At 44.2% G+C, this 17911-nt stretch overlaps 3 non-coding genes across 3 annotated transcripts; all 3 read left to right on the forward strand.

The window, feature by feature from the left end:
* The first annotated feature begins 5568 nt into the window (after positions 1–5568).
* trnag-ccc (transfer RNA glycine (anticodon CCC)) lies at positions 5569–5639 on the forward strand. The gene has a single exon. It is a non-coding gene; the product is annotated as a tRNA-Gly (tRNA).
* Positions 5640–13528: 7889 nt separating this feature from the next.
* Positions 13529–13602, forward strand: trnat-ugu (transfer RNA threonine (anticodon UGU)). The gene has a single exon. It is a non-coding gene; the product is annotated as a tRNA-Thr (tRNA).
* A 3294-nt stretch (positions 13603–16896) lies between these two features.
* Positions 16897–16978, forward strand: trnas-gcu (transfer RNA serine (anticodon GCU)). Its single transcript has one exon. It is a non-coding gene; the product is annotated as a tRNA-Ser (tRNA).
* Positions 16979–17911: the final 933 nt, after the last annotated feature.

The following is a 17911-nucleotide window of genomic DNA, read 5'->3' on the forward strand; positions in this document are numbered from 1 at the left end:
AGAGAAGCCGTCAATCAAGAGGCGCTTCGTCAAATATCCGCAATGATCTTTAAAAGCCGTGGAATCTGAACAAAACTCCAAAAGATAAGAACTTTTATTTATATTATTATTAACTGAAGGACATTTTTGCATGGTACTTCATGGAGGATTGAGGCAAAGTGGGACCTGAAACTCAGAAACTCTCTCTGGGCTGTCCGTGACTGAAGAGATGGACGTTATTTCATTTGAAAACGGAGGCACGGAACTTTCTCGTGGAGAAGTGTGACAGAAGATTGTGGTTAGTGGCAGTTGCCGGGGAGATCTAGAGGAGAGGGAGAAATGTCAAAGTCACAGCTGTGACTGCTCAAGTGCTCTGCTTCGCTGTAATATTAAAACGTAATGTACAGTACAGGGCAGTGTCCTAGGCCCAACCATCTTCAGCTGCTTCATCAATGACCTTCCCTCCATCATAAAGTCAGAAATGGGGATGTTCGCTGATGATTGCACGGTGTTCAGTTCCATTCGCAACCACTCAGATAAAGAAGCAGTCCGTGCCCGCATGCAGCAAGACCTGGACAACATCCAGGCTTGGGCTGATGAGTGCCAAGTAACATTCGCGCCAGAAAAGTGCCAGGCAATGACTGTTTCCAACAAGAAAGAGTCTCACCATGTCCACTTGACATTCAACGGCATTACCATCGCCGAATCCCCAACCATCAACATCCTTGGGGTCACATTGACCAGAAACGTAACTGGACCACCCACATAAATACAGTGGCTGCAAGAGCAGGTCAGACGCTGGATATTCTCCTGACTCCCCAAAACATTTCCACCATCTACAAGGCACTAGTGAGGAGTGTGATGGAATACTCTCTACTTGCCTGGATGAGTGCAGCTCCAACAACACTCAAGAAGCTCGACAACACCCAGAACAAAGCAGCCCGCTTGATTGGCACCCCATCCACCACCCTAAACATTCACTCCCTTCACCACAGGCGCACAGTGGCTGCAGTGTGTACCATCCATAGGATGCACTGCAGCAACTCGCTAAGGCTTCTTCGACAGCACCTCCCAAACCCACGATCTCTACCAGCTAGCAGGACAAGGACAGCAGGCAGATGGGAACAATACCACCTGCACGTTCCCCTCCAAGTCGTTGGTTCAAAATCCTGGAACTCACGACCGAACAGCAGTGTGGGAGAACCTTCACCACACGGACTGCATCTGTTCAAGAAGGCGGCTCACCACCATCTTTTCAAGGGCAATTAGTGATAGGCAATAAATGCCGGCCTCGCCAGCGACGCCCACATCCCATGAACGAATAAAAAAAACCCTCAACCAAACTAACAGACCTTTTGGGTGGGTTCACTAATTGGGAATCGGATTTAACTGCTGTGTTTGGGCACACGGTTCCACACTGCTGAACTCCCAGCCCCTTCCATCAGCACTCGCTTTCTTTCACACACCGACTGGATTTCAACATGTTGCTGTTCCATCTGAAATTCATCAACGGTCTCTCTGCCAAAATATCGATTGAATCCTAATGCTTGGTATCCTGGCAATTCCCCACGCTCACCATTAGTCTTTGGTCCTTCCAGCATGCTGCATGCAGTGACAAAATCTGTTCTTCAACCGAAGTTTTCTGCTGACTGGATATTTTCAACATTCTCGATTTGGGTGCATGGGCAGGTCATATTGTATGGTCAGACTTTCTTGTCCTCAGAATCCAGGGCTTTGCATTCAAAAAAATAAAATAAAAGCGCTTTTATTCTGACTCAGCTCAGACGAAAGGTCATCGACCTGAAACATTAACTCTACTTCTATATCTAAAGATGCTGTCTGAAATGCTGACGATTTCCAGCATCGACTGTTATTATCTCAGATTGGCAACATAGCCAGTATTTTCATTTTGAATAAAAGGGCTTTCCAGTTTCTGCTTATGTAACGCGGTGGCCGAGCGGTTAAGTCAATCGATTGTTAATGTATTTTGCTCTGCACGCGTGGGTTCGAATCCCATCCTCGTCGGTATTGTGTTGAAGTCTTGTTTCTCTCATTCACTCCATCCAGAAGGTGTGGCTGTCAGTCCCATGCTTCTCGAAACGGCAGACGGAGCTTTTTGCGTTGTTGGCTGCAATCAGCAACATTTCCTTCCACGAAGGTGTTGACATTGTGAGATCGCGACGTAACAAACGTACAGCGGTGTCCTGGTAAAAAGAGTCGATCTCATGGTCAACGTCAGAGAAACTAATCGACCATAATTGTGATTTATATCCTGGATCATTCCGTGTCTGTGTCTGTTCAAAAGGGATGGGTTGTAAGTCCCGGATCATTCCGTGTCTGTGTCTATTTAAAAGGGATGTGCTGTAAGTCCCGGATCATTCCGTGTCTCTGTCTGTTTAAAAGGGATGTGCTGTAAGTCCCGGATCATTCCGTGTCTGTGTCTGTTTAAAAGGGATGTGCTGTAAGTCGTGTATCATTCCGTGTCTGTGTCTGTTTAAAAGGGATGTGCTGTAAGTCCTGTATCATTCCGTGTCTGTGTCTGTTTAAAAGGGATGTGCTATCAGTCCTGTATCATTCCGTGTCTGTGTCTGTTTAAAACTGATGTGCCGTAAATCCCAGATTATTCCGTGTCTCTGTCTGTTGAAAAGGGATGTGCCGTAAGGCCCAGATTATTCCTTTTCTGTGTCTGTTTAAAAAGCTGTGCTGTAAGTCCCGGATCATTCCGTGTGCGTTTCACCCGATTTTCTTGATACCTTTTTTCCTTTCGAACTGAAATGACGATCCTCTCTCGAGAAGAAGGTTCACCGCCTGCATCGGGCAACTGGTAGGAAAAATAACAAAAACTGATGAGACCAAGTTCAATCTGCCGGGCTTCCATTCCAATCTCCGCACTCTATCCCCCATTCATCCCCCCCCCCTCCCCCAGATATTATAATCTGCGATATTCATAAGGGAATGGCGAAGCCGAATATCACGATTATAATTTTCTTGTTTCGTCAACACTGAATAGCATCAATTGTAATGATTCAGAAGGTAATCATGGAATCCTACAGCACAGAAGGAGGCCATTCGGCCGTCGTACCTGTGATGGCTCTTTCGAAGACCTTTCCATTTCGACCCACACCCCAGATTTTTCCCCATAACCCTGCAAATTAGTCCTCTTCAATATGTCCAATTGCCGTTTGAATGATCCTGTGGAATCGGCTTCCACCATCCTTTCAGGAAGTGCGTTCCTGATCTTAACAAACCCTCAGTGTGAAACAATTCTCCTCAATTCCCCTCTAGTTCTTTTCCCAATTATTTTAAATCTATGACCTCTGGTTACCGACCCATTTCCCAGAGGAAACAGTTACTCCCTACTTGCTCTTTCAAAACCCCTCATTATTTTGAATATCTCTATTTGGTCTCCCGTTAACCATCTCTGCTGTAAGGAGAATAATCGCAGCTTCTCCTATCTCTCCATGTAACTGAAGTCCCTCATCACTGGTATCATCCAGGTTAACCTGCTCTGAATCCTCTTCAATGCCTTTTCATCCTTAAGTGTGGTGCCCAGAAATGGACATATCGTCCAGCTGAGGCCTAACCACTGATTTGTAAGGATTAGTATGACTTCCTTTTTTTGTATTCAATGCCCCTATTTACAAAGCAAAGTATCCCTTATGCTTTCTAAACCGCCTTATCAACTTGCCGTGTTTTGTGAATATGCACCTCCAGGTTCCTCTGCTCTTGCATAAATTGTTCCATTTCGATTATACTAACTCTCCATGTTCTTCTTCCAAAAGTGCATCACTTCACACTGATCTGCATTAAATCTGTCACGTGACTGCCCATTTCACCATTCTGTCCATGTCCTCCTGAAATCTGCTACTATCTTCCTCACTATTTACAACTTTTTCAACTTTTGCAATATCCGCAAACTTCGAAACTGTACTCCCTATTCCCACATCCAAGTCATTTATATATAACAAGAAAAGCAATAGTCCTGGTACCGACCCCTGGGGGATCCCACTGCATGTTTCGCTCCAGTCAGAAAAACATCCGTTCACTACGACTCTCTGCCTCCTATCCCTTAGCCAATTACGTGCCCGCATTACCACTGGTCCTTTAACCCCACGTGCTTCTAGTTTTCGAATAAATCTGTTACGTATCAATTTCTAAAATGTGACCTGTGAATAGCTGTCACCCCGTTATCTTATTCTTAAGCAATGAGAATACAGATATTAAGGCCGAGTGATAGATCAGGTGCATTCCCATTACCCGGAGGTGACGGGACCTGAGGAGGGGAAGGCCCATCTGGGCCTTCAGATGTTCCGTCTCCGTTTTCCGAAAACGGAGACGGAACATCGCAAAGATCATCCCGTCGAAATACAACATTTGACTGAAGATCCGACAGCCATGTTCCATCCGGACCTAGCCGTTCAAGGAAGCCTGATAAGTCCATCAGGGGAAAACACAGAGAGAGAGAAGAAATGCAGACAGAGGTAGAGAGAAGCACGCAAAGAAAATAATAGCATAAATCTCCACATTCGGTGATTAAGCTGAATTTAAGGTGCAGCTTAAATTAAACCCCATATCTTACAGGTAAACATTTGGCTGGATTATCTCTTTATCTCTGAGAGAAGTACTGCCTGGTAATTACAGCTCATATTTATTTGAGCATTTCGCACTATGAGTGTGAGTTGGTTTTGAACGCCCAGGTGAATTTCAAAGTCCATGCCTTGCATAATTCGCTCGTTAACCCACAGGTACCGCGCGGCTGTGAAACAGACTGCCCAGGAGCTTTGCAGACAGTATATTCAAGACATATGTCCAACGCTACACGTGCAACCTGCAGCTGTGTGTACATTAGCGGTTCAGTGGTGGAACCCTCGTCTGCCGGTGGGAAACCAGGGGTTTGGTTCCAGGCCAATGCAGCATCCTTTACCTTTTCATTCTGCACACATGAGATCGCCTGAATTGGGATAAATTCACGTGCCGGCTTCAATCTGTAAAACTTCTTGAAAGATTATCTTCATTTCGTCTACGTGTGTTACGTGGACAAACCCTCTGCATTCTGTCCTCTGGTGCTCAAACATGCTCTGCTGGAGAGAAGTCAAACCTGCCTTCTGCACTGCTGAAAAGATGTGAGAAACCAATTGGTGACTTTGGATTAAAAATGGGGACACAACGGGGCTCATCCGGTTTGAACCAATGAAACTCCCTGAGCAAAAATCAGACCCAAAGGCAACGGAGACGTTCAGCGAGGGTAAAATTCCACTCCCATCTACCCGATCCGCCATCCTTTCAGAACGCTCTGTCCATCCAATCTCGCTTCTTGTACCATGTACGATGCAGAGCAATATCAGGTTCTGCACCAATTATTTCAAATCAAGAATATTAGTCTCTCTTTATCAAATTTGTTTTGAATGTACGACTTGTAATATCAAGTAACACTTTACAGAATGAACTGCGCTGAAACGACATTGTCGTCTGTCTCGGTGTCGTCACAAGATGCACTCGAACACAAGGAAACTTTACTCAAATTGCTGCTTTCATTCACTATGAGAGCGAAGAGACCTAAGTGGACATTTGCAGATAGCAGATGTACCAGCATTGGTGGTTCAGTGGTAGAATTCTCGCCTCCCACGCGAGGGACTCGGGTTCGATTCCCGGCCAATGCAGGATCGTTTAGCATTCTGCACCAATGAGCAACTTGGGAACTGGAGTCGGCCATTTTGCCCCTCGAGAGTGTTCTGCAATTCAATGAGATTATGGCTGATCTGTGACCAACATCCATATCACCGCCTGAGCATCAGAAACCTTAATTCCTCTGGTTCACAAAAACCTATCAATCTCAGGTTTAAAATTAACAATTAAGCTTGCATCAACTGCTGTTTGGGAAAGAGAGTTCCAAACTTCTACCTCCCTTTGCTTGTGGAAGTGTTTCCCAACTTCACTCCTGAAATTGATGACTCTAATATTTATGCGATGTCTCCTCGTCCCAGGCACCCAACGAGCAGAAATAGTTTCTCTCGATCTACCCCAACAATTCCCTTTAATATCTTGAAAACTTCGATGAAATCAGCCTACCAAATTCCTGGGTATACAAACCTCGTTTGTGTAATCTCTCGTCGGAATTTAACCCTTGGAGTCCAGGTATCATTGTAGTAAATCGACACTGCACTCCCTCCACAGCCAATTTATCCTTCCGCAGGTGCGGTGCCCAGAACTGAACACAGTACTACAAGTGTGGTCTAACGAGATATTTGAATAGCTGTAGCATAATGTCTATTCTCTAGTATTCTATTCCTCTAAATATAAAGGCCAGCATTACATTAAACTTTTTGATTATTTTCTGCACCTGTCCATGACATTCTAATGACTATGTAGCTGGACCGCTAAGTCCCTTTGGACCTCCACAGCGTCGAGCATTTCATCATTTAGAAAGTATTCCGAAATATCCTATTTAGGTCCAAAGTGGATGATCTCACACTGGACTAAATTGAAATCCATTTGTCACAGTTTTGCCCATTCATTTATTATGTTAATGTCTCTCTGTAATATTGTTCTTCCATCTGCACTGCGTACAATGCTGCCCATCTTGGTGTTATCGGCTAACTTGGATATGTGGCGTTCTATCCTGTCATCTAATATCAATGAGGCCGCCTGAAGGTAAATTCACATCGAGCTTCAATCTCCTCATCAGCTTGAGACATTTATTTACTTCACATGCGTTTCGCCTTGGAAAGTTCCGTACTCTCTCCTCTGGATCTTAAAATTGCTCTGGATATAATTCAATTCGACCAACAGCAACACTGAAAAGGTATCAGAAGCCAATTGGTGACTTTTCACAAAAAGCCTTGTGGTTGTAAGGGTCGTCGTGGATTCGAACCCGGCATCATTCGTATCATTAATCATTAAAATCTCCAAAGTGAGAATCATACCCCGAGAACAACAAACCACTGTAGCTGACGTCGTGCAGCCAGTATAAATGTCCGCTGTCTCCCACAGCCGATCAGCCATCTTTCAGACCGCTTCTGTCCATCCCATCTCGTTTTCTATTCAGGTGTACAGCAATATCAACTTGCACACTAACTATTTCCAGTCACCAATATTAGTCTCCCTTTATCAAATGGTTTTGACTGTACGACCTGTATTATCAAGTAAGACGTTTCACAATTAGTTGTTCTGAAACTACCTTGCTTGGGAGGATACTGAGAGGTGTAGATGAACAGAGGGATCTTGGAGTGTATATCCACAGATCCCTGAAGGTAGATGGACAGGTAGATAAGGTGGTTAAAAGGCATGCAGGATACTTTCCTTAATTAGCCGAGGCATAGACTGTAATAGCAGTGAGATTACGCTGGAACTGTATATAACATTAGTTAGGCCACAACTTGAGTACTGCGTGCAGTTGTGGTCATCACATGACAGGAAAGATGTGATTGCACTGGAGACTCGTGACTCCCCAAAACCTTTCTAACATCTACAAGGCATAAGTCAGGAGTGTGATGGAATGCTCTCCACTTGCCTGGATGAGTGCAGCTCCAACAACACTCAAGAGGCTCGACACAACCCAGGAAAAAGCAGCCCACTTGATTGGCACCTCATCCACCACCCGAAACATTCACTCCCTTCACCACCAGCGCACCGTGGCTGCAGTGTGTACCATCCACAAGATGCACTTCCCAAACCCGCGACCTCTCCCACCTGGAAGGATAAGTGCTCAAGGCGCATATGAACACCACAACCTGCACGCCCCCCTTCAAATCACACATCATCGTTACTTGGAAATATATCGCCGTTCCTTCATCGTCGCTGGGTCAAAATCCTGGAACTCCCGACCTCGCAGCACTGTGGGAGAACCTTCACCACACGGAGAGCAGCGGTTCAAGAAGGCGGATCAACACCATCTTCACAAGGGCAATTAGGATTGGGCAATAAGTGCTGGCCTTTCCACCGACGCTGACATCCCATGAATGATTTAAAAAATGTTAGGATTTCCTTCAGTCTGAAACAGAATGTTGCTGGTTGATTAATGGCGATTAGAACGATCATCTTTTTACAGAGTTTAATGATTTTTGCTAAATTAATACAATAAACTATTATGTAAAAGTTAATTCCCTGAACGGGAATCTGACCCGGCTCTCGCACTGAGAGCATTTGCAGACGGCACGTTTCTCCTGAGTTAAGCCGATATGCATTGACACAGTTGACTTTTCGTTGTGTATTAATTATCACGTTCGTCTAACACACTAAATAACCCTGGTTCGAAACCGAGCGGAAATATTTTGAAAACGTTATCCACTAACATTTAATAAATATAAATAAAGCAAGAATTCACTCTGCAGTTAAATATGAATAAAATACAGCACCTCATAGAACCTCTGCACAGTTCTACACAAACTCAAGCATTACAGAGATACCGACAGTGTCTCTTCCCCACTCCCGTTTCCTGCCTTGACGGTGCAGAAAGCCCCTCTCAAAGCTGCAAATTGCGACAGTTTTCCGTTGATTTGTGAGAGATCATTAAAGAATCCTGCAGCGCTGCGTCGGTTAATACCGACAGTTCTAAACAGCACTGCATCCATCAGTTTTTCGATTTCGATGTTCCCCAGCTCCCGGATTGAGTGAGGCCATGACAGCGATAACATTCAGGCCGCCTGTCCGGCCCCGCTCTCTCCAATCACACGTTGCTGGCGGAAAGCAGCGAAGGCCGCCGAAGAAAGCGCATTTCTGTCCATCCCTGGGAAATAAGATACCACCGAAGTTTTGAAAGCACATCGCAGGCATCGTCTGTCCCGCAGTTGTTGCTCCGCTGCAAAGACAGAACTTGCCATCTGTTTCAAAATTTACAGCCTGAACCAGACTTTGAACCTTCAGATCATTATCGGTTTTAAAAGTCCGATGTTCTCCCGACTGAGCTACCCAGAATCGCCATGAGAAAAGTTTCCATTATGCAGATTCCTGCACTATGAATTATCCATCGTTGACGTCGAACCATGATGAGGATCCCTTTTTGAAAATTCTCAGTAACGTGTTGAGGAGCATCCTTGTTTCTGTTGAACATGATGTAAGAAACATGGACAGTGAACTCGTGAGGTTACGATTCTTCTTGTTTGTGCCAAATGTCCTGTCATTCGTTCGCACCAATTAAAATAACACTTTACCCAGTGGCTCAAAAGCTAAACTTGTCGCACACGGGAGATGAAAAGGCCTCTCGACCTTTCAGCGTATTAACATCTGTAAGCTGAATAATTTCACCTGTTACACAGTGACATCAGGCAGCAGATTTCCCTTCCAAATTTTCCCCACACGAAACTTCCAACCGATGAATATCCGCTAAACGAAAGGAAGAATTGTTTGTTTGGTCTTTAGATTTAAATATCTGGTACCGGCCCCTTTGCCATATCAGCTGCCGCTAATGGTCCCCTCTCCCCCTATAAACAAGTAAACTCACACCTGCTATTGCAAGACGGTAGGCCAGAGGAACCCAAGTGCCCACGTGGGAATACTAAGAAGTAGATGCGTTATGGAACATATCAGTTGAACCTTGAACTCCGGTCAAAATGTTCCACTGTTCGAGGTGAGGCGAAAACTCACAACCTGGGCATTTTTGGAGCATCATAAGAGGACAGCACGCTGACCGTTTGCGCCACAAGAGCAGCGCACAATCGGTAACATCAGTGCTCCCGTCAAACAGCTTCATTTTCCGTCTCCCAATTATCGCTTCGTGATCTTTCTCCGATTTCTCCAAGAAGCCTCCAATCAAGATCCGCTTCGATAAATATCCGCAGTGACCGTTAAAAGTCGAGGAATCTGAAACAAAACCCCAGAAGATAAGAACTTTTATTGATCTTATTATTAACTAAAGGACAACTTTTGATGGTGCTTTAAGGAGGATTTGGATAAAGTGTGAAATGAAACTGAGAAACTCTCCCTGGGATGTCGTTGATTGAAGAGATGGGCGTTATTTCATTTGAAAACCGAGGCTCGGAACTTTCTGATGGAGAAGTGTGACAGAAGATTGTGGTTAGTGGCAGTTACCGGGGAGATCGAGAGGAGAGGGAGAAAAGTCAAAGTCACAGCTGTGACAGCTCAAGTGCTCCGCTTATCTGTAATATTTAAAAAAGTAATGTACAGTACAGGGCAAACCGATTTGGTATCGGTTATCAAAAATACTGAAGGATACAGGTTCAAAGGGGGATTTGTGAAAAGGGAACGGATTTAAACGCCAGACAGTAATCATTCCCCATGAATCTGATGCGTCTTGAGGAAAATGGCAGCGCGAATTGTGATGTTCGTGTCATCACTTCAAAGACCCTCCAATTACCGACAGTATCTTTGAACGAGTTGTGCAGCAAAACCGTGAGTGAAGCCGCTTTGCATTTGTCAAACGTGTAGGTGACGATATTGGCGTTAATAAGGGTCGATTTCAATTATTTGAAATCTCACCAGACCTCTTGACCCGAAAATCGACGATAAAATCGGGTTTTTCCTGTAGGTCGTGAATTGAAGGGAAAGCCGCATCAAACAGATCAGGGAAATGAAGAGCAGGAAATGTGGATGAAATTTGCATGAGTGAAAATCCCTGTTTTTCGGAAGACTCTGTCCCCAATGGTGGAGAGGATTGATATTTCGAGCTGTTATTCACCAGCCTTAACTTCAGTAATTTCCTGTTTGCTGACAATGAGATGAGACGAAATGAACAGGTCTAACGAGCCGGTCTGTAACACAGGACAATGATTCAGAGCAGCTCGTTACCCAGTCACTGGGCTCCGTTATAGCCGCTCCTGTCAGTCACACACAAAGATAAATTGTAAATCTGAAACAGAAAGAGTTAATGTAAAACACTTAATATCAACCACCAGTTTTTCCCTCTTTCCGGCTTTTAAAACAATCTGTTTCACAGTTTGTCAAACCCAAAACAGCCTCTGGGATTTGCTGATCAAGAATTTCAGTGGAAATTGGGACCGTCACTTAGTATCGGAACAAATATACCCGCTGAGGTTTCGGGGTTGTTACTGGTTTATTTATATCAGTGAGTGACTGGTTTTAAACTAGGTGAGGATCTAAGCCTGAGGTAAGAGCCTGGGATAGACAAGAGATTCTACAATATATCAAGTTAAATTACATTGATTCCACCAACACTGTACATCACATCCCTTAAATATTGTTACCTTTTGCTATGTAAAACTGGTGTGGGTGGAAATGGGAAATAACTGAAAAAACCTTCATTGTATCAAACTTATTATTATTATACAAACAATGTACAGCCTATCCCATAAAAAAGACTCAATGTAAAACCAGTCGCCAGTTCCAGAGCTGCTGTGCCGGTTATGTGATTTGCATCCGATTCTGACTGACTTAGTATCAGACGCGCTCCCGTCAACAGTGAACGGATGGGGCCGGATCCATAAGAGAAAAATGAGGACCGACCTCCGCATAACCTGTCCTCATAATTTAACCATTTTAGCCCCGGTATCATTCTGGTCATTCGGCGCTGCACCCACTCCAAGGCCAATATTTCCTTCCTGAGATGTGGTGCCCAGAGCTGAATGCAGTACTTTAAATGGGGTCTCAGCAGATATTTCTATCTGTAACATTCTCCCCCTTTGAATACCAGCTTCTTTGAGATAAAGGCCAACATCCCATGAGACATTTAAATAAATTTTTCGACCATTCCACTGGCTTTTAGCGATTTCTGTACTTGGACCCCGAAATCTCTCTGCTCCTCCACAGTTCCGAGCTTCTCACCTTTCAGAAAATACTCTGATCTATCTTGCTTCAGTCCAAAGTAGATGAACTCACACTTCTCCATATTGAAAGTTTGAACAGACTGGAACTCTTCTGTATAGAAAAGAGAAGGCTGAGGGGTGACCTGATATCGGACTTTAAGATTATGCAAGGGTTTGATAGGTTAGACGTAGATAAGGTGTTTGCATTTGTGGAGGTGGGGACTCCAAATCATTGAGGCAATGAATATAAGGTATTCACTATTTAATTCAATATGGCATTCAAGAGGAACACATTCACCTAGAGAGTGGTTAGAATGTTCAATTCGCTCCCACAAGGAGTAGTTTAGGCGAATAGCATGGATTCGTTTACAGCGAAGCTAGAAAAACAAATGGAGGAGAAAGGAATCTAAGGGTTTGCTCATAGGGTTTGATTGAATGTGGTTGGCGGAGGCTTGTTTGCAGCATAAACACCGGCATTGTCTAGTTGGGCCGAATTGCCTGTTTCCGTGATGTACATTCTGTGTAATTCTATGTTACTCCATCTGCCACAGTTTTGCCAACTCTCTTAATTTATCAATTTCCCTTTGTAACTTTATGCTTCCATCTACACGACTCACTGTGACACCTATCTTGGTGTCAGCGACACACGTGGATTTACGGCTCTCTATTCCTTCGTCTACGTCATTTATATACCGGGACTCTGTCTCCCACCTTCTCACCAACTCCCTGCCCATTTCATTAGGTTGCCTCAAATTCTACGCACTGTCATTGTCGTTAACAGTCTCTTTTTTGGTACCTTATCGAATACCTCTGGAAGTCAATATCATTTAACGACCATGGACACTCCATTATATACCAGGTTAGTTACATCTTCATAAAGTTCAACTAGTTTTGATAGACTTGACTTACCCTTTACAAATCCATGCTTGCTCTCTCTGATCAATTCATGTTTATCCAAGTGTTCAATCTCTCTTTCCCTAACAACGGATACTGGCAACTTCCCCACAACGGATGTCAGACTAATGGGTCTATAATTTCCAACATCATCTCTGCTACCCATCCCAAATAATGGAGTGACATTGAAATTGTTTCCATCGAAGGAACAATTCCTGAATCAAGAGAGTTTGAACGATCTTGACTAAAACATGTACAATTTCCTCACCTCGTCCTCTCAGTCCCCTGGGATGGTCACCATCAGGTCCTGGAGATTTGTCTATCTTTAATCTAATTATTTTCTCCATTGTCATTATTTTACTTATACTGAATCCCCTTGATTTATTTATAGTTTTCCTCATATCTTTGATATGTTAGCCTCATTTATTTCTGTGAAGAACGAAGCAAAGTAAATATTTAGCAACTCTACATTTCATGATTTTCAATTACAATATCACCTCCATCTGTCTTTAAGCGGCCCACATTACTCTAAGCCTCCCTTCTTTCACTTAATATACTGGTAAAAATTTTGACTGTTGTCCTCATTTTCCCTAACAGGTTTTTCTCCTTTTCCCTGTTTGGACCTCTTACGGTTTTTTTATTTTCAGCATCAAAATAAACAATACTTTGCTGTAAAGTTCGTCTCAATAGTTCTTCACTTTCAGAGCGAGAATTGTCTAAACCGGGAATTTATTTAATGTAACAAACATAAGTACACGTCATCATCCCTGTATCAACGCACTGATGGACACACAAAGAGAGATGCAGGCAGCATCGGGATGCACAGGTGAACGGACAAGCGAAACAGACAAAGATGAAACGGTCTGAACCGCAAACAGACAGTAACGTATCGCTGATAGATATTAGTGAGAGGAGGTAGGGCTAAGTTATCATGGATGGGCGCTGTGGCTTAGTTGGTTAAAACATCTGTCTTGTAAACAGAAGATACTGGGTTCAACTCCCAGCAATGCCTTGTCCAACTAATTATTTTTACCTGATTTGTGGAATTCAGTGACAAAATGACACTTTGGAATTTGTATTTGTTCAGGTTTGAGGTGGAAACGGATATCAGATTGACTCTTCTAAAACGCCCTTTCATTGTTCAGTCAGACCTCACATAGAATGTGTCTGTAACGGGTTAACTTGAAGACACGTTCTTGTTTCTGGGCTCGTTGGGGTCAGGGTCCAATTCACGATTTGAGGTTCAACCCGGAAGTATTCCAAATTTGGACCGAGACTTGTGATCTTGACCTGCGGTGAAAGTCTTTGCAAAGAAGAAAATGAAGTCCCCAAATCACTCCACCTGAATCTCCAGACCCCGAGGAAATATATCCCACGCTGTTAACAGAAGCAAGGAAGGAAATAACAGAGGCTCTGACCATAATTTTCCAATCCTCCCTGGTTACATGTGATATGCCGAAGGATTGGAGGACTGCTAAAGTTGTATTGTTGTCCAAAAAGGGAGAATAGGATAGATCAAGTAATTACAGGCCAGTCAGCCAAACCTCCGTCAGGCTGAAGGTATTCTATTAAATCTACTCTGCACTTCCTCCACGGCCAATGCAGGGAGGAGGGGACTCTTGACTGACAAGCCTCAGCTCTATCAGGAGAGGGAGACTGACCCACGCTCTCTCTTGCTTCTGGGATGTGCCACTTTTGGAAAAAAAGGTGAATTTCTCCATATCTTTAAACGCTCTGACTCACTGCACATGATTTAAAGTGTATTGTGGGACGCTGTGAGTGTCTCTGTACCTGTAAACTCTCTGACTCACTGCACGGATATTTAATGTGTACTGTAGGATAGTATGTGAGTATCTCTGTCTCTCTGCACGGGTATTGAAAGTGTATTGTAGGATGGTGTGTTTCTTTATGCCTTTATACTCTCTGTCTCTCTGCACAGCATTGACAGTGTATTGTCGGATGGTGTGAATGGGATGAGGGTCAGTGGGGCGAAGTGTAGCCGATTGGGAGCAGCGCCCGTTTGCGGGGTGAGTATTGCACGCTTGATTTTCTCGCTCCCTTCTATCTTTCTTTCTCTCTTTCTTTCTTTCACCTCCCTCTCTCCCATTCCTCTTCTTTCTTTTTTTGTCTTTCTGCCCCAGCACCTTTGTCTGTATCCTGTTTTTGTTCTCTCATGTGTCTCTGTTGGATGATCCAAAATTCAGACCCGCCGCTTCTTCCAGCTTTTCCTTCCTTCCACAATCATGGTCTATTTCATTGAGACTTTACTGCGGCCTTGCCCACTCAAACATTCACTTTCACATTCTTACGCCTTTAAGTTTGCTCCACATCGACCGCTGTTTCTCGGGGGCACATGTCCCGTTCGCATCAATGTTCATTTGTGACTTGAAACCAGTCGATATATTTTGATCTGCCTGTCTGCTCCAGAGACAAGCTCGAAGAAAGCAGGGCTGGCATTCGGAAGGACAGCGCATACTTTTCCGTGAAATTTCCATGGGGTATCTTGTGACACGGGGGATGTTAATTGAAGAACTGGGTTTTGTTTTCATGGGCGTTGGCGCTTTTCCCCGAGCAGTTGATGTGCGGGAGAGACGGGCGGCGATACATAGCTGCGAATGACGGCTGAAAGGTGCACTTTTGGCAATTTGGGCGGTGCAGTCAGGTCGGAAATGTTCCGCTTGATCTTAATAGGTCTGTGGAAATGTCCGATTGAAAAGGAATGAGGAGAAATGCAAAGAGCGGCAATGGTGAAAAGGTGTCGATTACAGGAGATTGGCTGTGAGCGAAAGGTCCTTTGAAAGCTCGGCGCGGAGGGGATTTTGTTCGGAAACGGCAGACTTTAAGCGCGTGAGGAAAGTGAAGTGTGAGCTGCGTCCTTGGGTCAAATTGGGTGTTTTCAGGAAAACAGCCATTGTGGAATCACAAAAATGAAAATACTGAAAACGCTGAGCAGGTCAGGCAGCGCCTGTGGCGAAAGAACCAGAGGAAACGTTTCAGCTCCATGACCTGCATCATCAGATCTGAATGGCTTAACATTTGCGTGAGTAATTTTGCTGTCTCAGATGCTGGCTTCCATCTCTGAATTATGTGGGTTCGAATCTCACTGCTGCTAGAATTTGTCGACCCTTCCATCTTGGCCGCCTCACCAAAAACCCTTCTTTGATAACAAGTGCTTTTCCGCATTGCTGCTTTACACCTATTTGCACAATTCAGCAAAGTCTGGATTGCCACCCAACTGTTTCTTGGACGGAGGTGTTGGGACTGTAAGATGTGATCTCGGTGAAGGATCAATCAATGTGCACAATGGCGCCCTGGTGAACCGAGTACCTCTTATAGTCAGTATAATATAAAAGATATGCACCATAATTATGAATTTCTTCTTTGCATCACACAAGGATTTATTATCAGGGAATGTACATGCGCAGGTCGATTTACGTCACGCTCCGGTCGCTTCGCATCGCCTCCCACAAATAGAATAGAATCAAAGAAAGGTCACAGCACGAAAAGAGGCCATTCGGCACATCGAGTCCGTGCCGGCTCTCTGCAAGTGCAATCCAGACAGACCCACTCCCCCACCCTATCCCTGTCGCCCTGTATCCTCTTTCGTTTCAAATACTTATCCAGTTCTTTATTGAAGACCATAATTGAATCTGCCTCTACCACCCCCTAGGGCGGTGTATTCCAGATCCTAAACACTCGCTGTGCAGAAAAGTTTTTCCTCATTTCACCTTTGGTTCTTTTGCCAAACACCTTAAATCTATGTTCTCTGGTCCTTGAACCTTCCGCCAATGTGAACAGTTTCTCTCTATCTGCATCGTTCATGATTTTGAATACCTCCATCAAATCTCCTCGTAACCGTCTCTGTCCCAAGCTTCTCCAATCTATCCATGAAACTTATGCCCCTCATCCCTGGAATCATTACAGTAAATCTCTTCTGTGGGGATTCGGAATTAACATCGCCGAATCCCCCATCATCAACATACCAGTGGTCACCATTAACCAGACATTTAACTGGACCAGCTACAGCAACATTGTGGTGACAAGAGCAGGTCAGAGGCTGGATATTCTGCGCCAAGTGACTCACCTTCTAACTCCCGAAACACGTTCAACCATCGACAAGGCGCAAGTTGAGTGTGATATAATACTCATGTGAAGGCCATCGACCTGAAACGTTAACACTGTTTCTATGTCTAAAGATTCTGCCTGACCTGCTGAGGATATACACATTTACAGTTTTTATTTCAGATTGGCAACATAGCCAGTATTTTCATTTTGAATAAAGGGGGTTTCGCATGTTTCCGCATGCGACGAGGTGGCCGAGAGGTTAAGGCGATGGACTGCTAATCCATTGTGCTTTGCACACGTGGGTTCGAATCCCATCCTCGTCGTTATTATGCTTAAGTTTTGTTTCTCTCATTCAGTGCACCCAGAAGGTCTGGGCAATGTCCCATCCTTCTCCAAACGGCAAACGGTGGGTTTTGCATTGTTTGCAGAAACCAGCAACAGTTCCTTCCAGGAAGGTGTTGAGATTGTAAGGTCGCGAAATATCAGAGTGTGCATTGGTGTCATTGTAAAAAGAGTAAATCTTATGGTCAACGTAAGAGAAACTTACGTCCCATAATTATGATTTATGTCCGGATCATTCCGTGTCGGTGTCTGATTAAAAGGGATGTGCTCTAAGTCCCGGATCATTCTGTATGCGTTTTACCCGATTTTCTTGATACCTTTTTACTTCTGAAATGAAATGACGATCCTCTCTCGAGAAAAAGGTTCACCGCCTGCTTCGGGCAACTGGTAGGAAAAATAACAAAAACTGATGAGACCAAGTTCATTCTGCTGGGCTTCCATTCCAATCTCCGCACTCTATCCCCCATTCAGTCCCACCCCGCCTGGACATTATAATCTGCGGTATTCATAAGGGAATGGAGAAGCAGAATATCACGGTTATAATTTTCTTCGTTGCTCAACACTGAATAGCTTCAATTGCAATGATTCAGAAGGTAATCATAGAATCATAGAATCTTACAGCACAGAAGGAGGCCATTCGGCCGTCGTGCCAGTGTCGGCTTTTTCGAAGATCTGTCCAAATTAGACCCACACCCCAGATTTTTCCCAATAATCATGCAAATTAATCGTCTTCAATTTTGTCCAATTGCCTTTTGAATGATCCCATGGAATCGGCTTCCACCATCCTTTCAGGAAGTGCGTTCCTGATCTTAACAACCCTCTGTGTGAAAATAATTCTCCTCAAATCCCCTCTAGTTCTTTTGTCAATTATTTTAAAGCTGTGATCTCCGGTTACCGACCCAGTTGCCAGAGGA

This window comes from Heptranchias perlo, chromosome 20 (assembly GCF_035084215.1).
Source record: "Heptranchias perlo isolate sHepPer1 chromosome 20, sHepPer1.hap1, whole genome shotgun sequence".
Classification (NCBI taxonomy): Eukaryota; Metazoa; Chordata; class Chondrichthyes; order Hexanchiformes; family Hexanchidae; genus Heptranchias; species Heptranchias perlo.